Source organism: Podarcis raffonei, chromosome 6 (genome assembly GCF_027172205.1).
Source record: "Podarcis raffonei isolate rPodRaf1 chromosome 6, rPodRaf1.pri, whole genome shotgun sequence".
Classification (NCBI taxonomy): domain Eukaryota; kingdom Metazoa; phylum Chordata; class Lepidosauria; order Squamata; family Lacertidae; genus Podarcis; species Podarcis raffonei.
The window spans coordinates 71,243,382-71,267,751 of record NC_070607.1 but is presented as its reverse complement, the minus strand read 5'-3'; the positions used below and the strand labels follow the sequence as shown (position 1 = coordinate 71,267,751).

The 24,370-nt window shown below is 42.8% G+C and overlaps 1 protein-coding gene across 4 annotated transcripts in view; it reads right to left on the bottom strand.

Moving 5' to 3' along the window:
* The window catches only part of RALY (RALY heterogeneous nuclear ribonucleoprotein), a 211,073-nt gene that overhangs the window by 132,387 nt on the left and 54,316 nt on the right, over window positions 1-24,370 (bottom strand). For 3 of the 4 annotated variants that reach the window (XM_053393945.1, XM_053393946.1, XM_053393944.1), the window contains exon 2: window positions 9,710-9,806. The exons of the other annotated variant lie outside the window; for it this stretch is intronic. The gene's annotated coding sequence lies outside the window, so the exon portion shown is untranslated. The remainder of the gene's footprint in view (window positions 1-9,709; window positions 9,807-24,370) is intronic. 4 annotated transcript variants of the gene reach the window in all.

The following is a 24,370-nucleotide window of genomic DNA, read 5'->3' as shown; positions in this document are numbered from 1 at the left end:
AGAGTATGGGAAACAGATGCTAGCAAGAAGATACATGTCCCAGAGGGGGAAATCAGAAATGCAAAAAGAATTCAACACCAAGTCAGAAACAGGTGATCAAGTAATTAGACTGTCTTCCACATGATGAAATTAAATTAAGCAGAATTTCTTTAAACTGTGAAGAATCTGTGTGCAGAGATGCAGCAACAGTATAAGCAAAGCAGAACAGCCATTACCTCTGCCTCACTCAATTGAGTAAAACACCATCCAATCCTATGCACGTTTACCAAGAAGTAAGGCCGATGGGGGTTGGTGCCTAGTCTTTCCCACAGCTTAAGAGAGAACCAGAGCAATACAGTAAACAGGGATCAGGTTTACAAAACAGATTCTTGCCAACTTAAGTAGATTCATATACAATGAGGAAGGAAAGCTTTCCAGGGTTCCCAACAGTGTGGTGGCACCCTTTGCATCTATAGTTGAACATAAGGGGATTCATTTAGACTTATAAGGAGCATGTGAATGTTAGGCAAATGCACCTCAGATCTCTGTTCTATTCATGTGCTTATTCAGAGTCTATCAATTCAGGGTCCAGTGTTCACATCTGGAATTTTGGGAGAGTGCCATGGCCTCTAGTCACAAAATGGCTGTTGTGGGGGGTGTGACATAATACAAAATGGTCCTATCTAAAAGTGCTTTCACACAACAGCAGCTTCCAGAAATATAGCACAATATAGCGCAGTTTTAGAACTCATTTACATGTTATTTGCAAGCAGATTTGTTCTGGAAGCCCTATAGAGTCATAGAATTATAGAGTTGGAAGGGACCTCAAGGGTCAGCTAGCCCTCAAGGGTCAGCTAGCCCCACCACCTGCAATGCAGGAATCTCAGCTAAAGTATCCATGGCAGATGACCATCCAACTTCTGCTTAAAAACCTCAAGGAAGGAGAATCCACCAACTTCCAAGGGAGCCCATTCCACTGTCAAACAGCTCTTACAGAAAGCTATTCCTGATGTTTAGTCAAAATGTCCGTTCCTGTACCTTGAATACATTGCTTTTGGTCCTACCCTCTACAGCAGGAGAAAACAAGCTTGCTTCACATTCCATGTGACAGCCCTTTAGATATTTGAAGATGACTATCATAGATGACTATCATATCTCCTCTCAGTCTCCTCTTACTCAGGCTAAACATACCCAGTTCCCTCAACCATTCCTCATAAGGCTTGGTTTCCAGACCCTTGATCATCTTGGTCATCCTCTTCAGCACACATTCCAGCTTTTCTTAAATTGTGGTGCTCAGAACTGGATGCAGTACACCAGGTGTGGTCTGACCAAGGCAGAATAGAGCGCAACTATGACTTCTCTTGATCAGGACACTATACTTCTATGGATGAAGGTAAGAATAGCATTAGATTTTTTTGCTGCTGCACCACACTGTTGACTCATGACAAGCTTGTGGTCCCTAGACCACTAGATCCTTTCCACATGTACTAATGGCAAGGCAGGTGCCCCCATCTTATATTTGTGTAGCTGGTTATTCTGGCCGAGGTGCAAGACATTACATTTGTCCCTACTGATATTCATTTTGTTAGGGAACATTCAGATCTACAAGGAAGAGAGGTGTGCTTTTTTGCTTTTGCCTTTTTAGGGTAACCATAGAAAAGAAACTTGTGTGAAGGAGTTGAAGAATCTCAGGCTACTTTAGTATCTTCCTTGTGCAATTTCTTTTGGGATTGTTACAAGCGGGACCAACCACAAAATGAAACAGTGTAAAGTGTTCTTGCTCAGAGTAAAAGCCAGCCAACCAACCAACCAACCACAATGTACCCATGTTTCCCATCCACCCCAGCAATCAGCAATCTGTACCCACTGAGATGTTCTTGAGTCCCTCCTCCCTTTTAGCATTATTTCCCCTAATGCAGTGGCGTAGCGTGGGGGTGCAGGGGGGGCCGGCCGCACCGGGTGCAACATCTGGGGGGCGCTCACACTCGCACCTCTCTGCCCCTACCCTCTCTTTCAGCGCTGTCACAGATTTCGGGTTAGGGGGAGCAAATTACTTGCATTGCCCCGGGTGCTGACAACCCACGCTACGCCACTGCCCTAATGTGTTTTATACTACCTCAAACCATGGGGTTTCCCCAAGCCTGTTAATACTTCATGCTTGTTTGTCGAAGCCATTTTGGTGATAGTTGGAATAATGATACCACATACTCAAAACCAGGAAGTATTTATTCTCCAGTAAGCAACTGAAGCTAGCCTCAGATGTTACCATTTTAATTTGAACCCAAAATGTTGTTCTTCAGAAGATGCTGCTTGCTGTGCTTCCACTTTTTGTACTGATTAAAAATTAAAATGCATACGAGGATCTTCTGTAGAATGGGAGTTTGGTTTCCTAAAGAACACTACTATGTAATTAAATAGTAAATAGTGCCTTAAAGCTAGTGTCTCATGTGTATGGAAGAATATTTATCCACATAAGAGGGCAACACTAGAGAAATGTAAAGGCACTTAAGGGGAAAAATAAAGATGTTATTAACCCGTCTCTAATAATTTCTCTCCCAAAGGTATTTCTGGGCTTTCTCTACGGTATTAAGACTGCAGCCTCAACTTGTGAGTCACATATCCATTTTGTAAAGTTGTGATTGTAAAATTTTGGCAGGGTAATCAAATATTATGAACACTCTCACATAATAGGATTATGAATATCCCTATCCCATATTTTTAATGATGCCAAGAGATGGAGTTAAGTCAACATGCGCCACCTCGCCCCACAAAAGCACCTGAATTTTACCATATCAAGATATTCATGAGAATCAGTCTTGAACCTAGCATTACAGAGTGCTTTTCCCTTTCCAGAGATACTATCTGTCAGTGGTATATTTTCTCTTTTTCTTATTGTTCTTATAATGTAAATTTAAACAAATAAATATAGTTCCTTTTCAGAAGAGGCACGTTATCTTTATCATATGTGCCTCTGACCTTGCTAACTTGCTTATGCAAAAGTGGGAGGGGGAGAATAGCATCTCTGGAATTTGAAAACCACCCACAACTTTAGCCTAGAGCTATTCAGGGAACTTGAAGTTAGGCCAGGAATTTAAATCCAGGTTTCCCTGAAAGAATTCCAGCTCTGTCCACTACACCCCATGTTTCTGATGTGCCCAGGGCTGTGTGAAAAGGCAGAGATGCCATAGGTGTTGTGATGCATCAAGCAAAAGAAATGGCAAATTGAAAATTTTCACATCACTTGAGATGTATTCCTGATATGGTACATTCGTGTTGATATGCTAAGAGTCGGGGGTATATATTTAAAGAAAATTATGGGAAGAATGGACATTGGGAATCTCGTGAAATTAGCAATGCACTCCATTAAAAAGAAATGCTGGTCTGTCAAGAAGCAAAATGCCATAGTTAAAATTTTGCTGCCGAAAGCACCTGTCCATTCTGTCTGTCTGCCTGCCCCTCTCAAAACACATTATGAAACTTCATTTCTCTCTTTGTATTTCCTGGTCCACATGTCATACCTGATACATCAGTGCAGTTACTGCCAGTCACTTCTTATCATGAGCCTTCAGACAAGTCCGGTGAAAGCTTCATACAGTGAGATTACAAAAGGCTATTATTATAATAATTATGTTACTTGTAAATTTACTTTATTATATTTTAAAAAGTATTTCTATAATGGCCACTCAGGTAAAAGAGAAAATGAAACAGACCAATAGGCCTTTCAGACTGCAAGGATGCCTGCTGAATCTACATTAGAAGGGTATCCCACAGAATGGGAGTAGCAACATTAAATGTCCAGCTACTAGTTGAAGCCAGGCAGGCCTTGGTAACACAAGGGACAATCATCTCTGGATGATCTCAGTGGGATAAACAGGCTCAGGTGGTCATTAAGGTTTCATGGATCCAAGGTGTTCAGGGCTTTGTACAAGAACCATGAACCTATCCCAGTAACATATCAGCATGCAATGCAGATATTTTAGCAAAGCTGTCACATGTTGTCAGCTATCTGTCCCCATCAGCATTCTGCACCAGCTGAAGTTTCCAGACCACGTCCAAGAGCAGCTCCACATGCAGCACAAATTCTTAACTGATGTTGAGCAAGCTCTCCCAAAAGCAATTATTGTTTGCTTTCTGAAGTATATTTTTTAATGCACAGTTATCCCCAAAGATGCAGCCGGTATGCAAGGTGGGCTGAAGAGGCTGACAAATGAATAAACACACAAGGAATACTACCAGTTCAGTTTCTACATGACTGAGTCAAAACCATTTGCTTGGAGCAGCTCCACGTGGTTGGCCCTTTGCTCAGTTAATTCACCCATGGTGGTTTGGATGGTTTTCACAACGCCAGTAGAAACAGTGTAAGGCTTGTGCTAGTATTGTGAACATGCATTCCATTCAAATCCTTTGTTTTCTCCAAGGAGCTCAAGCCATTGTACACGGTTCTCCCAACAACAGCCCTGTAATTTAAGTTAGGCTGAGACACAGTAGCTGTCCAAAAGTTACCAAGTGGGCTTAAAGACTGATTGGGGATTTGGACCTAGAGCTTCTCAGTTCTAGTCCAATATTCTAACCACCACACTGACCAAATTGCCAGAACCATGTGGATGAGCCCCTTTGCATGAACAGATTTGCTACATGGCATTATCTCCACAAAGCTGCATTTTCAAACAGTGACTACACTGAAGTGTGCATAGGTGAATTAGGCCTCACTCACTCACACTTCCATTTTCAGATAAAAATTAGATTAACAAGATCTGGGTTACTTCCAGTATTTAACTCTCTCTACCTGGGTCTTGGCCTTCAACAGGAAGGAACGATGGGAAAAACCCCCACCTGTGTCTCATTGAGGCTTTGGGTGAAAACTTTTGAAAACAATTCCTTGTTTTATTAGAACAGCACATGTTGGACTTTGGATTAATCTATAGCAGACTGACAAGGAGTCAAATATTCAGCAACCATCAGAACAAACTGTACTCCACTGGACCAAATATCATATCAGCTTCTACAGTGGACCTCAACAGACAAAATATTTACTATTGGTATTTTGCCAAAATATAGAGACTGAAATGAGGAAGAAGTATTTTTACTCCATGATAAGTGAAAAAAGAACCATCCTACCAAACAAAGCTATGAAACAGTGCACCAAGGAATGTCTGGCCTGAAATGAAGGAAAAGAGAGATTCCTCCCTTTGCAGTTATTTATTATTTCTCTGGTTTCCTTGGCCCAACATTCCACTCCTTCTGAATTCTGGATTGGCAAAATCTCCACTTCTGAAAAAGACACAGCGGGCTGCATATCGTCCCCCACTCTCAAGGTCCCTGTTGTCTTTAAATATAAATTGAATCAATTTTTTTCTCCTTGTAATTAAGGAATGACCACTGCTTCATCAGTGTTCCCAATCATGTGCAGGTTTCTACCCACATCCAACCTAATGTGGGTAGAGGATAACTTCTTTCAGGCTTTCCTCATCCATCATGGGATGTTATAGAGCACTGGATATATTTTTAGTGTAAAGAAACACACAGACACACCACCCTCAGCCATTTCACAATGATAAAAAGTCAACTCGTCAATGGCAAAGATTGTAAAGAAATTATAAAGTGTTGTGTGAATAAAGGAGAAAAATGGAAGCCTCTTTCACTGAGGAAGAAAATAGTTAAGGTCAGGTTTAAGCACAGCACTCATGCATACACAATGCTCTGCTCTGCGTAGACTTTGGAAGGAATACAATAATGTAAGATACAGCAGTGGGGAATACCTAACCCACTTCAGAAACAAGACCAGGGAATTCAGCACTCCAAAAACCCATGAAGAAATTAGATGAGAATTTCTGAAGCATTCTATAGAGATGTTAGTTATGAGATTTAAATGTAATAGTGAAAGTAAGAAATGTATATTAATAATAATAATAATAATAATAAATTTTATTTATATCCCGCCCTCCCCAGCCGAAGCTGGGCTCAGGGCGGCTAACAACAACAAAACAATACAAAAGTACAACACAAGCAACACTCTAAAATCATTCATTATAAAATTAATTAAATTCAAGCCACTGGCCACCATTGGGCCAGAGCTCCGCAAAGATTGCCGAGGGAGGGAGTCAGGCTGTGCCCTGGCCAAAGGCCTGGCGGAACAGCTCTGTCTTGCAGGCCCTGCGGAAAGATGTCAAGTCCCGCAGGGCCCTAGTCTCTTGTGACAGAGTGTTCCACCAGGTCGGAGCCACAGCCAAAAAAGCCCTGGCTCTAGTTGAGGCCAGCCTAACTTCTCTGTGGCCTGGGACCTTCAAGATGTTTTTATTTGAAGACCGTAAGTTTCTCTGTGGGGCATACCAGGAGAGGCGGTCCCGTAGGTACGAGGGTCCTAGGCCGTATAGGGCTTTAAAGGTTAAAACCAGCACCTTAAACCTGATCCTGTACTCCACCGGGAGCCAGTGCAGTTGATATAGCACCGGATGAATGTGATCTCGCAGCGAAGACCCCGTAAGGAGTCTCGCTGCAGCATTCTGCACCCGCTGGAGTTTCTGGGTCAGTCTTAAGGGCAGCCCCACGTAGAGCGAGTTACAATAATCCAGTCTGGAGGTGACCGTCGCGTGGATCACAGTGAATAGATTGGAAAATTCTCAGATGTGATTGATGGAAGTAAAAAAAAATGGTATAAGATATGAAATTAAGTTTAATTATTGTTGAAAATAATATGTTGAAAAACTAATAAAAATTAAAAAATAGAATTTCTGAAGCATTCTTAAAGTTGCTGTATAAGAACTTGGCACCAAAGCCAAAACAAATGTGAAATATACAATTCAAATTTGAACTCTCATGTCCACGTGCATCAAATAAAAAATTATGGGCACATCAGAAGACGTCAAACAAAATTCAATTCTCTGCTTTATTTTCCTGGCCTGTACATGGGGGACTTTCTTGGGAAGATATGTCTGCTGTTTGTGGTGCCCCTTAAGACCTGCATAATAATGACTTGTGTCTGCGGAATGGAAGGCAGAGCATAATATCCCAAACCTTCATTTCTGGGGCCTTTCTCACGGTTGAAATCACTAAATTTGCCCATTCCACCAATATTGACAACACTAACATCACTATGTTTCAAAATGTTTATACTGTTTCACCCCATTTTTTCATTTTTCAAGTGGAATTCATTGTCGGCATTTTTTTAGATTTTAAACAGGTGAGGCAGAAGCCTTTACTCACTGCCAAATGAATGAAGAGGCTGAGAGCATCATTTACTCCATCGCCTAAAAATAATGCAGTTTTTTGTTTGCCAATTCTTTTCAACTGTGGACAATTCCTGGCCTGAGGCCACCTAGAAAATATTGTGGCTACCTCTCTACATTTATTGATTCTCAGAAAGGAATCCAGGATTTTACCAGAGAACTGGCAGAATTAAACACTCCATTGTCCACAGTTCACTGTGCTCAGTCCTCTAAACAGACCTGCCATTATTTCCTAAATTACTGTTTCTCAAAATAGTGTGCATTTTATTTTATGCACCAGTTCCTTCTAGCTTCTAAAGTAACCCCCACAATTTCTGGTTCCTATATACTGTTTCCCTTCAGTAAGCAGGGATGTGTATGGTTTGAGATTCACTCAGAACTAATGGTGACCTGCCCATTCCAATTGGTTTTGTGATATACTCTAGTGGGTACCTAAGGTGCTAGAAGCCAAGGACACAGCAGAGAGGCATTTCGGTGCCTAGGTAACACTGGACCAAATATTTTGGCTAATTAAGATTTTGCCATAATTATTTGGCTGATAAATATTACCAATATAAGATAACATAACTGAGGCAAAGGATCACTACCCAATATAGATTTTGATCCAGCACCTTCTCATCTATAATTTTACAGCACTCTCCATTAACTCTCTCTAGAAGCACAATAAGAAAGCTACATTATTATTATTTTTTTAAAAAAAAATACTATCACACTCAGGGAGACGGAGCACAAATATTATATAGCTAAGCCATGATGTGTTTATTCACCAATATTTTCATGAGGCAAAACATATTATGGAAAAGTCTTATATGCCATCTTTGGGGGCCTTGCTTGCCTAAGGCAGTCCTCAGAACCATAAAACCAAATAACTATAGTGATTTAAAATAATCAAAATTAAGGCAGCAACATTTAGGGTTATTTTTAAAAGGCCAGTATATAGAAAGACAAAGATGTAAACAAAGCTATATTTTACAACACAGCTTTGTAGAAAAAAGCCTTTTAGAAAAAGGCGGCATGTATTCACCAGAAGCTTGGCTGAACCCAGTAGCCATTCCAAGTACATGTTTATGTGTATGTACAGAACACCCTTTTGCTGGAGTCAAAGATACAGAGCATGTGTTTATTAATAGTTGTGCTTGACTCGGGGGTCAAGAGGATTAGCATTGTACTGCATTGCTTAACGTGTCCCTTTCTCAAGTTGTATTTCTAAAGTTGGCTTATGACATCAGCTGATGCCCTGAAGAGTGAGAGTTCTGCGGTTGCCTAAAATAATGTTCTTCTTCTCAAAGTTTTCTCCCCATGACAAAGACCTCCAGGTCCATATAAGGGAAATATTAACAGTTACTGTCCACATGACCAGCGTTTTATTGGTTTCAGTACATGGGCATCTTTTTCAGTTCAATAGACAGCTTCAGTGAGAGATATGATATCAGTTATCTCAGATGCATGAATTTCAGGCAGCATTTGACCAAAGGCAGCTTTAAAACTGTTCATTCACTTTCCTATTTACCCTTCTCTTGCATGTCTTTTTTTGGAATGCAGTTCACTTTTCCTTCAGTGGGGGCTACAGAGGTCGCAGACAGGCCACCACTTTAAAAGGGTATAGAATGCAATATTAATCCAAGGTAGACAGGAACTGCGACATGTGATAAATGACTGGGACAAGTGATTAGAGTCTGGATTAATTTGTGATTAGACACTGTGATTGAGCTTACTGAGCTCATAGACACCAGAGCTACCTGAAAGGGCACTCTCAGGGCAGGAATCTTTGTTCCAGACACTAGAGATCACACACACAAATCACTGTTGGCTTTGCCAGCATAAAACTTAGACACAAGAAAGGTTATAGGCCAGATGCTACAGAATCTTTGTGATCCTTCAAAACTTAATAAAGTGGTTCCCCTCTCAGTCGTAGTGTACTCAATAATTGGTTGCTTCTACTTGTCATGCAGCATTAAAATTCATAAAGCTCCATGTTGTTTCATAATGTTCACGAATCAGATACATGTTCGTGAATTGACAAGATTCAACCCCCCTGCCAAGTAACTGAAAAATTCAAGGCTTGCTTTCTACATTAGAATATGCCAAGCCATCATGCCCAGCCCTACCATTAGGCATGGTGATACATCTGCCTCAGGCAGTAAAGGAGCAGGAGGACAGAACTGCTAGTGAGCATGCCTGCCCTGTGCCCCTAAGCTGCTCTGCCACCCTCAAGTGCTGTGGAGGATGTAGCCCCATTGACAGTGTTGAAGATTCAACTGCTAGTCAGTTTCATACACATAATACGTGTGTGTAGAGGGGGCACCATCTTGCCATTCACCTCAGCTAGCAAATGTCTTAGATCAGCCCTGCTAACCATAGAACAAACCTCCTCCCTTCCACAGCCTTTGTTCAGAGATCACATAATCTTGTCTCATAAAACTCCGAGTTCCCCACAAAAATAGTTACGTCGCGAATGCAAATTTACTGGCTAACCTTAAACTGAATTGTGTCAAATCACTCACCAGGAATGGTGCTTTGGGTACAAGAGTGCAGTTCCTCCTTGCCCACCAGGTAGGGGGGCTCAACTGGCGTGGTAACCCTTTATAGACCTGGCTTTACCTACAATAAACAGGACATAGGAAACCATTACTAAGCATGACATACAACCCAGTGTTTTGTCATCTACTACATTACCCACACAATAGTACTTGAAGTGTGTTCGAATGAATTTGCAGAGCTAGATCATAGGGCCTCTTTGATGTAGCAGTGCAGGCCATCCCTTTTTGAGCCAGAGAAAGGGTTCATTAGGAAAGGTCCGGTTCGCCTTCCCCAATATGTCCCAGGCATCTTAGTGGTCCCCATGGATCAAAAGCATGATTCATATCAGCAGTTCCAGGTGGGACCTGCAACAAAATGTAGCAATGCAGTACACTACTATTCAGACAGCCATTAAGCCAGCCATGTCTTCTTCCTGGATTCTCGCACAAACACCTGTGCCCTTTGTGTACATGTGAAAGAATATATTGTGGTGAAAAGCCCTGGCTGGAGAAGTTCACACTGTTCTAGACCACTTTGCCCCATAATTAAACTGGATATGGCCCTCAAGCCCAATAGCACACAGACAGAAAAAGCAGTAGAAAGTCAAAATGTCCTAGCTCACAGTGTTGTTCACACCCAACTGTTATTTCAAGACAGTGGTGGTTTTGAAGTATAATGCATGCAACAACTTTTTTCTCTCAGAGCTGATTCAGAGCTGGATCACGCATGCACACATACCACTTGGTATGCCATCACACATGTTAATTGCTTCCTTTGAAAGTGTTTGAAGTGGTGTTAGGAAACACCAAAGCTCTGCATGCAGTGTTTGATCCCTGATGGCCAAAGCAAGTTTTCATGTGGTGTTGTAGTAGCTGAATGATGAATGAACATGTGTGTATGTGGCTCACTCTCACATGGACCTGAATGGTGACTGAAAGGTAGGTTGAAAGAATGTGGGTACTCATTTCCACTCTCCAAACTTGATGGTGCATTTTTATATTATTCTAGCAGCCTTTTACCTGGTGTTGCTTGGAAATTCTAAGTTTTGAAATCAGTGATTAAAATCAAAACACTTTTATAAGGCTCAGTCTGCCAAATTAATTCAAATGGCATAAAACTGTGGCCAAACACAGGTGAAAACCTGCTCCTTTATCTCAGGAACCATCCTACAAAAATTGGTTATGATATCTTACAGGGTGTCCAAACACATAGTGAACAAACAACTTTCAAAAATGTATAGTGTTCTGTGAATCTAGAAACAACACTTTTATGTTTTTTAAATTAAGGAAAAAATCAACACCCAAACTGCCTAATTTGAAGTAGTCCAACCCATGCCCTTTATTATAAAATGTTAAAAGTGGAAGGTCAGCTCATCGGTCTGATAAACCAGACAGAAGCTTCTCCTTACTCCTTCTATAATTAAGGACTCAATCCATATTTGGTTCTCTGGATTATTTCACAACATTTCACTGGGGCTAAAGTTTTAAACTGAAGAGTGATGAGAGGAATGAAGAGCAAACCTAGCAAAGACGACACTTGTGCTTAATGTGTCAGTGAGAGATTACATGTTTACTGAGAGATCACCTGCCTTGCTGGAATCCCACTTAGTTTACAACTGCAGTGCAACAGCAGAACTGGTTACATGTTATGTGTGGATGCAGGATGAGAAGCAAGTGGGACCCTGATTGCACATAAGAGATGCAGTCAAGGTCAGTTCTTATACCCAAACATTTTATTTACTCTAAGAAATGTGGCTTGTTGACATTTATGCTGCCCGCATCCAGGGTTTTCACACACAGACACTCCCAGCCTTCAAAGCAAGTATCTTTGGTAAATGGAGTGAATATTTGGCTGCTCTCATTTCTACAGATATATGTATAGTTGGAGCTGTTACCCCCGACCTCACTTTTTTCTCCTGCAAACAGTGGTTTGGAACCAGAATTTTTCATCCTTAGACTAAATCTATTGAAATCAGTGGGGCAAGGCAAAAACAACAAATTTAAGTCCTATCAGTTTCAGCAGATCTACTGAGCTTCCAACCCATTCAGCACAACCTGTGAAAAGGGTTTAGTTTTAGTTTAGTTCATTATTTATAATTTGATTTTCGGATGAGACAATCAAATCGACTTACATTTAAGAAATACACTAAAATGTAATGAGTTAAATTAGAAACAAGACTTCCCCTTGCGTAATAAAATGATCAGCAATTATAATTAGAAGACAGCAAACATCAGACTAAAAATTCCAGTAGTGAGTAGATCATAGATTAAAAACTGGCTGTAGAAACTGTATGTACTTAGGATGTAATCCTAACCCCAGTTACATGTGAGCAAGGCCCACTGAATTCCACGGGACTTCCTTCTGAGTAGACATGATTAGGATTTGTAGCCTCAGGCTGTGTCAGGGTGACTGGAAATTATTCCAACAGATGAGTCCCAAATACATGAACAGAATTTGCAGATGAAGTTAGTATGCATAGCTGCTCTTTCACAATTAATGCCACATCAACACAGGAAGAGGGAGGACCCAGTAGGCATGATCCCACTCCCCCTGCTATGTACATGGATCATACACTAATGGAATGCATGCACATTCTTCATAATATTCTTGTTCACTGCTTTGTTTTGTGGACTCTCTCTTTCTCTCTGGCCCTCAGGGCTTTCTGCCTGGCAAAGCCCCTTTCACCACCCATGTCCTGCACTCTCTCCAGCTGCTTTTGTCTGGCTGGGATGCCTCCTTGAAAGCTTCTTGCTTGCCCGGAGAAATATGGAAATATGTGTGAAGTGGGTGGCTGTGTAGGAACCTTCAACGTCCAGGTGGCTGGAATGTAGCCTACTCAGGAAAGTTAAGCGCCACATATGTAACCTCACCCACTTTTTGCTTCTGTCCCCAACCATCACTGATATGTGGTTCTTGGAAGGCTGCCCATGAAGGAACACAGCCTTTGGATTGAAAGAAGCCCCCATCCTTGCATGAAATAATGCTCTTCCACAGTCAGTTCCAAAGAACCCCATTGACTTCTATGATACTCAGCATCTACGTTTTCTTGACTGTTTAGGTACAAACAGCCCTAGCTGGCTAAGGGGTTACATTTCTGGTGCATTCTACAGTTCAGAAGATTTCCATCACATCTATTAATGCGGTAACATCAGAGCAGTGGTGATGTTGGACACAACTGCAGTGAACGTTGAGATTTATTCAGCTCCCTGCTTGCTCCTTCTCAGTTACTGAAAACACTCTCTAATTGAATTGATAAAAGCCAGTAAATTGCCCCTTTTTATTGTGCATGCCTTACAGTACGGGCGGGAGAGATGACTCATCCCCCAGGTGTAATGATGTGAACCACTGAGGCTACTTTGGTGATTCACTTTCAGCTGCATTGTTCACATGGATCACTTGGAGGAGATTAGTGTTACTGGAGAAGAGTGCGTCAGGACACCTGGCTTCCTTTCCTGGCTCTTGCATCATTAACATCACTTAGGATCTTCCCAAAAAGGACATATAGGCACATCTGTTTCTCATCTGTCACCTGAATTCTGCACATTTCCTGCACAAGAACATGAGGTTTCTGTTGCTGAAACGACATTTTCACAGCACTTAAAACTGTAACATTATTTTCTCTATTTTCACTGTCCAGGGTGTAAGTGTCATTGCTGATGTATTCAAAAATGGCACCAAACACACACAAGAGGAAGAAGTTTGCATTGGGAATCTCTTGTTAAAATGGAGCGTCCCCTCCTTCATCTGAGCAGGGGTTTCTGAGCAAATCCTTTCTTGAATCAGGAAGGTTTCCACGGAATCCTGCTGAACCAAGCAGGATTTAATCTCCACTCACAAGCTGACGAATGGTGGATAAATGCTACTCAGTTTGGCTATGTGCCCCTATTCCCTGCTGGAAGCAAGCATGCCCAGTCAATGCAGGATTTAACCATGCCCTCCTGCCCATTAGATAACATCGCAAGTGATGTCAGCTGAAGCATGGGCATGATATGGGGGAAATGGCTTCATGGGCCAACTTGGATCCCCTGGTTCCCCACCGCTGCCAATGAACACTTGATTAGTCATTTAATAAACCTGCAATTGTGTTTGTCTTTTCCCAAAACGCCGGGTCAATTACGGATTTGCAATCCGAGCTTATACAGCTTTGGGGGAGAAAGTTCACTGCAGATCAACTTTACAAACAATCACTTTATTTAGCATTCCTCCCCCTCTCTAAATCAATATTCAAATGTTCTAATTAAGAGCTATCTACTGCTGTAACCTTCGTCTACGCTTATTTAATAGGTGTGAGATTCAGACACATATTGAATCATCGACAGTGCTGAACTTTGCAGAGTGTCTTCTCACATTTTAAAGAAGCATTTTGCTTGTTAACTGTGCTTGCTGGCAGCGGCGGAGAAGGCCGCTCGGGTGCCGGGTGCGGCGTGCGTGTCCAGCAGCCGGGGGGCATGGTGAGCCGCCCATGGGGGCGTGGCGCACTGCTTGGAGCTTCTCCGCCGCCTCCCCCTCAGCTGTCGGGCAACTGAGGGAGAGGCGGAGGGCAGACACAAGTTCCATGCTGCCGTTTCAGGCAGCGCAGAGCCTGCAGGTGCTTAAGCCACCAGGTCACTCCCAGGAGAGACGTGTGGCTCAGGCACGCTGCAGGCCCTGGGGTAAGTGCCGGCCCTCGCGGTGTGGCGCCCAGTGCCAGCTGCGTTTCGTTACGCTTGTTGACTAAACTAAAAAGTTTCATGAGCCCAATTTTTTTTAAAAAACTCATTTTTGTCATTTTGTCACCCCCCTCAGTGATGACACCCAGGGCAGCCCGCACCCCCTTCCTCCGCCACTGCTTGCTGGGTTCCCTGCCTCTGTCTTTGCAATGCTGTCTCTTTTCTCTGATGCTGACTTCAGCTACAGAGCTGAACAAGCTATTCACTGCTCTCTTATCATATGTTAGGCCCACTGCAGTGCTGTGGATCAACCTGGTGCCCTCCAGACAACCTGCACTAGCTGGGGCTGATGGGAGTTGTAGTCCAAAACATCTAGAGGTCACCACACTGATGAAGGCCGATGCACATCATGAACAGCGATGCTTTATTATGCTGAGATATCCAGATCTTATGTTCTTTCCACAAATGCAAAGCTGCAACCAATGTAGAACCAATCACCTGCAAGTCACTCTAAGAGCCTACTTTTATGCTATGTAAATATCTATGCCATAGACTCTATAGGAAGCTCACATCATGGATATAATGGGGGGGGGGCAACAACAAAAAATTGGCACATTTCTTACACTGCCGAATTGATATTCAATCCTGAATATGTTTTCCCTTCACCCATTTTGGAGAGTAAACAGAATTGCTCTCAGGGAGCCCATGCAAGTATGTAATTTGCAACGAAATCCAATTCCAGAAGGGATGCTGTGCCGTCAACAGTAAACAAATGTATTTGCTCAGTTTCAGCCAGTGATTACTGGTGCCAAGATTCAGATCTGGAATCTAATTCATAAACCGATGCCAAACCCTGAAATCTGAGTCTCTCATATTCAGTCACAGAGTATTTTTGCTCTTATATGCAGACTGTAAGGAAAAGCAAATGCCACTTAGAATGAGTGGAGTGATCTTTTCTTACCTTAAGCCAGACCCTGCAAAATCTACAGTGATCATAGGTAGGACTTCAAGGGAGGCTTCAGAGTAAGCCTCTCCTTTTAAAGAAGCTAAATACTGCTCATTGGTACATCTAGGCAGAATCTCCCACTTCCCAACTATGGAGATAAAATAGGCCATTATGGCCAACACAGGCCATCAAAGCTTAGGCAACAGCTGACTTGTGTGTGGAAGATGGTGATGCTAAAGGTATTGGTGCCTGCTTTCAGATGTTTCCATGATATTAGGTCCTGCGTCTTATGGTTTTGAAGAAACTAACATTAAATTGTGTTACGAAAAAGGAGCAATGCAGAAGCAAGCACCAGGTGGCTGGAATGGTAAACAGGATGTGGGTGTTATTGGATTGTACCGTGGGAACCAGGGACAGTTTGTAAAGTGCTCTGAGAGCCGGATGTTACCTCAGAGCAGCACATGACCCTGTACTGGAAGTACATGGGTGGAGTTTATTCTCTCTCTGCAGCTGGGAATCAAAGTGTACAGACATGTTTCTCTGTACTGCTGAAAGACAGAAATAAAGACATGTAGATATATTTCTGTCTGTCTCTTTCCCCCTCCCTGGGGGAGGAGTGGTGTGTTCTTTTCACGTTGAAAAGGATCGCCGAAGAGACCTCCTTTGATCTTGCCGGGAGACGCAGACAGGAGGTCATAAGGATTCAAGCCGGGCACCTGGAGGGTGGCCAAATTCCTAAGAGCTGGAGGCTCTGCTCGGTTTGAATTCCGACAACTGGTAGCAGATCGATGGTTATCTGATCTATGAGAATCTGCATGAGAGGTGAGAGGTCGATGAATCGTTGCCATCCTCTGCACGTAAGGAGATAAAGAAAAGCGTCTGCCTGCAGCCAGAAAGCTGAAACAGACAGCTGGACACCGAGAGGAGTGTATTTCAAGGCAACGGAGCCAGAAAAGGTATGCAGCATTTCGGGCAAGAGAAAAGTGAACGCAGAAAGGTTTAATTCTCTGGTTCACAAGAAAGAGCTGCATTTTAAGAAAAACAGCTCTGAAAGAGCAAGCTTGCATACCAGGAATTCCTGTGGTGAGATAAGGAGTTCCGTCCTGAGCAGGTTGCTAGGCAACGTCTGCCAGTTAAAGAATGGCTAAAAAGAGCCTGGGAAATCGAAAGTGTATCTGCGCAGCTGTGCAAAGGTTTTTGAAAACAGCCCAACAGTTTGCCTGCCAGTGAAAGCAGTAAACAAGCCGAGAGACTTTTGGAGTTTACTGGCTTGAAAAGTGAAAGCTGGCTTGGGATTGAGTGTAAAGCTGACCCTTGGATTCAGCATGGATGCCAAGAAGGGGGGAGTGCCCCTGAGTGCCGTGGTTCTAGATGAACACAGCCGGCATGCTGCACTGGAAGAAAAGGACAGGGGGAGGGAGGAACGGAGTTCTAATTCCCCCGCAGATGAGGCTACTGGAGAAAAAGCTGTAGCTTTGAATGCTGTGCAGTGTTACACTTGTGGACAGGCTGGGCATCTTCAGCGGAGCTGTAAGAAGCCACGTCAGCCAAAAGGAGCGAAGGGCCGCTCAGCAAAGCCTGAGGCGTCAGGCAAAGGTCGTACCAAGCCTATGGTGAAACCTGGAAAGGCTTTGATGGCGAAAGGAACCACGCCAGATGTTGGGAACGCGTTTATTATCGACACTGCAGCGACGGTTCATATGTCCCCACACAGAGGACTCTTTTCAACGTTTAAGAAGCAAAGCTTCACTGTGACACAGGCCAACGGTCAGGAGCTGGAAGCGGCCGGCGTGGGGAGTGTCTATCTTAAGAGTCTGGACTTGACAATAAACAATGTTTACTTGGTTCCTGAATTGAAGTTCAATCTGCTGAGTGTTTCGCAGATTGCTAAGAAAGGACTGAAACTGTCCTACGATGCTGAGAGCTGCGAGATCTACAAAGATGGAGAGTTATATCTTTCTGCCAAACAGAAGGATGGACTATATTTGTTGACTTTTGCACAAAGTGATTACATGGAATGTAATTCATCTGTGTCTAACCTAGTTTCTCTTGCAGGTGTGAGCAAGAAGGTGACCGGAGTCAACAGAGCATTTCAGCGGGTGTATGCTGATGTGATTGGTCCTCTAGAACCATCTAGAGGCAATGCAAGATATTATCTTGTGTGTGTGGATCATTTCTCTAACTATGTCTGGGTTTATGTGCTGAGAAAGCCACAGGAAGCCTTGGAGAGGTTTCAGGAGTTTTGTGACAAAGTTAAGAGTATGCATGATGCTAACATTGATTGTCTATTCACAGATGAGAAGCAGATTTTTCTTTTACAGGATTTCCAAAGGTTCCTGCAGAAGAAGGGGATCAAACACAAGATTTCTGTTTCAGCGGAAGCGTGGAACAGGGGTGTCTGTGTACGGGTGAACAGAGAATTGCAAAAGGGGATGGAAGCGCAATTGCTTAGTTCACATCTGCCACATGAGTACTGGGCCGAGTCTCTAATGTCGTTCTGTTATACGAAAATGAGAAAGGTTTCAAAAGAGTTGGGAAGTTCTCCTTTTGAGAAACTGTTCCACAGAAAACCTTCTGTTGCCCATTTCAAGGTTTTTGGATCTCATGTGAGAACAGAAGCTCCAGGTGGAGTAAAGAATGCCAGAGGCATTTTTGTGGGGTATGAAAAGGGTTTCTACAGAGTAATTTTGTCTGAATCTGGTCAGGTGATTCTCACAAAATTTCTAGAGAGTGCTCCTGAGCAGGAGAGAGTGATAGTACACACATTTCCCACTGAGGACGATTCAGATGATGATGATTTCACTGATTTCAGCTGTACTGAAAGTGATGACACAGATAGCTCGGAGAGCTCAGTTGTCACAGTCATTGAGAGGAAGTCTCACACAATAGATAGGCCTTCACAACTGAAGGATGAACCACTGTTTACCATTGGAACTAGTTCTCCAAAGAGTCCTGAGACTGGACCAGTGAGCAGAGAGGATCAGCACCTCATACGTAGGTCTGAGAGAGTTACAAAGGGTCAACCACCCAAGAGGTACTCAAAAGAGTTTGCTAACTTAGCTGTTGCATGTGTTGCTGTTGTAAACAACCGAGGACAGGTTGGAGCTGTGTCTAAGTCAGAGACAAAGACACAACAGAGAGTTGCTAGCCAAGGTAATGCAGATGCACTCATTCCTTGGAAACCAGACAACCAGAGAGGTACACTGGGGAAACCAGTGGCGGGGAGTTCCAAGGGTGGAACTGAAACAACAGGGGAGTGTTATGTGTATAACAACTGTTTGTTTTCTTCTCTGGATCATGCTTTGCTTGCTGCAACACGCATTGATTCTTTTGGGGGAGGATGTTACGAAAAAGGAGCAATGCAGAAGCAAGCACCAGGTGGCTGGAATGGTAAACAGGATGTGGGTGTTATTGGATTGTACCGTGGGAACCAGGGACAGTTTGTAAAGTGCTCTGAGAGCCGGATGTTACCTCAGAGCAGCACATGACCCTGTACTGGAAGTACATGGGTGGAGTTTATTCTCTCTCTGCAGCTGGGAATCAAAGTGTACAGACATATTTCTCTGTACTGCTGAAAGACAGAAATAAAGACATGTAGATATATTTCTGTCTGTCTCTTTCCCCCTCCCTGGGGGAGGAGTGGTGTGTTCTTTTCACGTTGAAAAGGATCGCCGAAGAGACCTCCTTTGATCTTGCCGGGAGACGCAGACAGGAGGTCATAAGGATTCAAGCCGGGCACCTGGAGGGTGGCCAAATTCCTAAGAGCTGGAGGCTCTGCTCGGTTTGAATTCCGACATGGTTTTAGCTTAATCTTTGTAGAAAGAGGAGGATTTGCACAATCAGAGCTGGCCCTGTCTCTAGGCAGAATGAGTGCTATTTAATTTATTATGGTTGTATTTTTTTTTCTGCCATGCAGGAGGAAATGAGCTTACAGGATTTTATTTAATTTTTTGCCTCAGGTGTCAAAATACACTTACGTGTGTGTGTGTGTGTGTGTGTGTGTGTGTGCGCGCGCGTGTGCGCTATTTACCACTCTGTCTCTGGCAACAAAATGTCTTGAACTGATTCTGGGCACAATTACTACAAAGACTGTTGAATTAGAACATCTCAGTATTATTGAACTGAATGAAGGGACATATTTTGCCCTTGCATTCTAATGACGAAGAGGCTATTTCTACTCAAAACACCAGATAATCTCACTAACTCATATGCAGCTGCCTTATTGAGTCAGACTATTGGTGTATAGAATTAACATCTTTTCTGACTAACAACAACACTCTACGGTCTCAGACACACATCTTTCCCAGTGTCTCCTACCTGCTTCTTTGAGATAACAAGTGCTGAAGCTAGAACTAAGGATACTTGAGAATTCAATCTTTGCAAATTACAATAAGAACTGATCTGATCTGCATCTCTTGTGCTAATGGGAACTTAAGTTATCCACTCATTTGTACATTTCCTGAGTGCCCTGACACTGTTCTCTGCTGTTCTGTGACAAAATATGCTTAGAAATGCATGCCTTGAGAGAAAATAAAATTTGAAGTGCATATTTTGAGAGAAAAAAGTTTTTACAAATATATTTTTTCAGTAGGGGTAATGTTTTAAAATACAATTTTTGGATAGATTTCAATATCAGTTCACACATTAATGGGGAAATGGGATGGAAAGGACGGTTCAGAAACTTCAGCTGCTGCCGAATTTGGCAACCGGGTTGCTCAGTAGGGCAAGATGGTTTGAGCATAGTATACTGATCCTGGCTGGACTGCACTGGCTGCCAATTACAGTTTCTTGGCCCAATTCAAAGTGCTGGTTTTGACCTATAAAGCCTTAAACAGCTCAGGATTGCAGTACCTCAAGGACCACCTCTCCCCATCTGAACCTTCCTGGACCCTGAGATCATCCTTTGAGGCCCTTCTTTGTGTGTTCCTCCACAAGAGGTCCAGAGGGTTGCAACACAAGACCTGGCCTTTTCTGCAGTGGCTCCCCATTTGTAGAATGCTCTTCCCAGGGAGGGTCACCTGCTGGCTTCATTATACACCTTTATGCGTCAGGTGAGAACATCCCTCTTCAACCAGGCCTTTGGCTGATTAACATCCTATGTCCTTTTAAATATGTTTTGGGGAGTGGCGGCAGATTGTTTTGTTTTGTTCTTGTTTTTTTTTATTTTGTGTTTTTGTCTTGTATTTTTATGTTGTGAACTGCCCTGAGATCTTCAGATGAAGGACAATATACAAATGTAAATAATAGTAGTACTGTAAGTAGTGATGATGTTGCAATGGGCAAGTATATGCAAAAGTGACACAGACTGGAACAAGACTTAGGGCAAATGTACACCATACAATTAAAGCACATCCAACACACATTGAAAGCATGTGACTTCCCCCAAAGAATCCTGGGAACTGTAGTATATTAAGGATGCTGAGTGTGGGGAAACCCAGGATTCCCTTGGGGTAAGTCATGTGCTTTAGATGTCCATTGGATGTGCTTTAAATGTATGGTGTGGATCTGTCCTGATTTGTTCCGAGCTGAAACCCTTGGCATAAAAGAATAATCAGCAATACCACTGAGCTATGGCCCTTTCCAGTAACTCCTCCAAAGCCACATAAACACTGCCAAATATTTTAAGGACATTACGGCAGAACTGGCTGGAATAATCAGCCAACTGGGACAGGTTAGATATGTTGCAGTCCACCCACTGAAAGTATTGGAGAAGCTCTGGAAGTGATATTACCTCCATTAACTCTGGTTGAGTATTAATAGCTGGCAGCTGCACAATGGAACGAAGGCATGAGTGCCTAGGGTTGAAATGATTAACTCATTTTCCATCTCAGTTGGTAAGAGCTCAAGTCAGGAGACTTGAGGGGAGCCACAAAATAATTTTTGCTGACCATAATTACATCTATGTTTTTTTGCAAATCCAATTAGTAGCTTCAGGCTCTCATATAATTTGAACTGCAAACTCAACTATCCCTCTGGAACTGGAGGGGAGAGATTTTCGATGAGGGGTGGGTGGATTTTGCTGGTCTGCAGCTCCTATCACCTCTGCCCATGGGCCATGTTGGCTAGGGTTGGTGGAAGTTGGTGCCCTATAACATTTAGCAGGCCACAGGTTGCCCCACCTTGTTTTAAACATTCACCCTTCATTTTAAAAAGGCAAAAGAAAGATTTCTTTTTATCTTCCATGTGTGTGCATCCAAATATCATTAGCGGTAAGGGAGAATAATTTGTGTCAGGGTCCTTTCCCCCATCCCAAAGTAGTAGTATTCATAAATGCAATCTCATTGTAATCTGGAACAGATGTGACAGAAGATCAGAACAATTTCCTCCTCAGAAACTCCCCATACTGAACCCCCACAAACATCTTGTCAAATTTGCCTAATAGCAGTAATGACCACATCTATTGATGCTTTGAATCGTGGATATGTGACTGTTACTTGGCAACTGTAAATAACATCAGTTAGAGATTGGTGTTGTCTAAAATTGTGTGCACAGTCTCTCTCTCTCTCTCTTCTCTCCCCCCCTCACACACACAAGCTAAAGTATAAAAGATCACAGCACATCACAGGTTTCTACCTTTCCGAGGCATTCTGTAAGACAAGGTAAGGGTCATTAACTGAAAAACAACAACCCTACTGACCAGCCTTTCAAATACTCTTGTTAGAGTCAGTGACAGAAGAATAGGGAAAGGACAGAAATTCAGTTCACCTTCTCATGCAAACCTACCTAATTTGCAGAACCTGAAACAATATTCAAACCAAAAGGCAACTATCCTTTGAAATTCACACTTCTCTGAATGTTGTGTAACAATTTTCCAACCAAATGATGTGCTGAAAAATGTGCCATTACAAGAGAATGTTCATAAAAAGGTGGTTATGGTGAAAATAACACAAAATGCATTTCATTAGGATAAATATCTTGCAGAAAATGTGCATGTTAGGCAAAATTGCATGGAAAAGTATTTATAGTAGGAAAAATGCACAGAAAAATGCAGAAAAACTTCATGAGTACTTTTAAAAAGAAAATTTGTAAACTGATGTGGAAAGTGGAGAACTGAACTTAAGATTGTCCCTATAGAAGACAAGCCTACATTTTGAACATCAGTTTTATGCCAGTCTAAATTGTCATGGCTATCTCCTCCCAAACCTATCCCAGGAATTGTAATTTCCCAAGGATGCTGAAGCTTGTCAAGGAGGGGGTCGCTTTCCCGTGTCCTCCCTCCAGCTACTAATCACTCACACGCAGGCACTGAATGGGTTAGCAGGCTTTATTGATGTCTTCTCTGGCACCAGCTACAGAACATCAAACAGCAGTCCCATCCATGATGTGTTCTCTGCCCCCCCCCCGGGCTGGTTAACTCAAAGATTTATACGAGTTGGGGGATGCTGGCAGCCAGCCAGCCCCATCACTTGCTCCCACTTTGGGGACTAATTGTTACCACCTGCCTGAGGGTGGTAGCAATACTTGCTTACAGAATCACTACTTCACGCCAAAGCTTACGTTAAAGATTCGTCACATCAGGTGCCTGGTCCAACTGTTAACACAATCAAGTCCCATGTTTGGAGAGTTGGCAAAAACAAAACAAAACCACAGGTTGACAAAACAAGGAGTTCTGACAGCATAGAAGACTAGCCTGCTAGATTTCCTCAGCAACCAGTTGCACAGAGTGGGGCCATGCAGTACAGCAATATGAAAGGCAGTGAAACTGGATTGGCTCTCTAGAATCACATGATTCCTCATATGTTTCTCTAGTCAGAATCCCAAGTTGTGCAGGGAAATTTGTTCCCAATTCACAGGCCTTCAGGTTCAAGCTGAACATCCAGCCACCTCAGCCATTCACAGACAACTACTCACAGGTTTTCCTGGGGAGAGGAAATGACAATTTAACACACACACACTTAGATGTGCCCAGCCCAGACCTTCAGGATGCCAGCTGCACTGTTCAAGTTATCCTGTTAACAGCTCAAGCAGAACTTTCCTAGCCCTGCCAATTAGGATATTGTAACTATAGGTACCAGGCACTTAACCTTAAACATTTAAGTTTTGAATTGATACCATAAACCATGGGAAGGACTGGAACTGAAGAGAAAGTGACAGCAATGATTCAAAGGTATGTGGCCTGGGAAAGAGAAGGGTCTGTTTCCCATCCTGGCAACCCCCAATGACTATGCTATGTAGAAAGAAAGGGGCCAAGTATAATCAGTTCTGTTTAACACTACTATATATGGATTGTTGTTCTCCTAGAGTTGTTAAAGTGCCATAGCTGGTAGTTGGGTAGAGGGATTGTACATTTACTAAGCTATGGATAACAAGATAACAATATAACAATATAACTCCTAGCCGACCAGAGCAGCTCGACAACAGAGAAGGTTGCCAGGTTTGTCGAGAGAGCAATGAGACTGAGAGCTGCTGTCTGAATGACATCAGTGTCGTCACCTGGATTCCTCGCCTAGGATCTTATTATTATTATTATCATTACCTCTGCCAAGTTTTAAGTACTGAGATTATTTTATGATAACTATTTCCGTAATGTATTTTTGTTTTTGTCTGTCCTTCGATGCTATGGCCTGTTGGCTATGCAAATAAAGTCTATTTCTGACCTTCAGGATGGAGGAAGGTGGGGAATATTTGTTGGGCTATAATACTCTGATAATACTGAAGAACAAGGCTTGGGAACTGTTCACCACAGCCACCTCAGGACTAGGTGCAATAGAGGGCAGGAGAGCTAAACCAATGATGGATTAATTCCAGCAATACTTGCTGCTATTCCCAAACATATTCTTTCTTCACCTGTACCTCTGTAAACCGTCACATCTGTTTTTAAAACAAAGGCATCACCTTCCCATTCTTTCCACTCCTCCAAAGAAGACTGAATTTCCACTAACCAGAAAAGGAGAGCAAGTTAATGAGGAACTGCTTCCAGTCAGAACACCAGGAAGGGGAGACTCTGCCCATTTTTGCAACAGCAAATCAAAAAGACTCAGCTCAGGCACAGATCCTTTCAACCCACAAAAGCACACACACACACACACACACACACACACACACACACA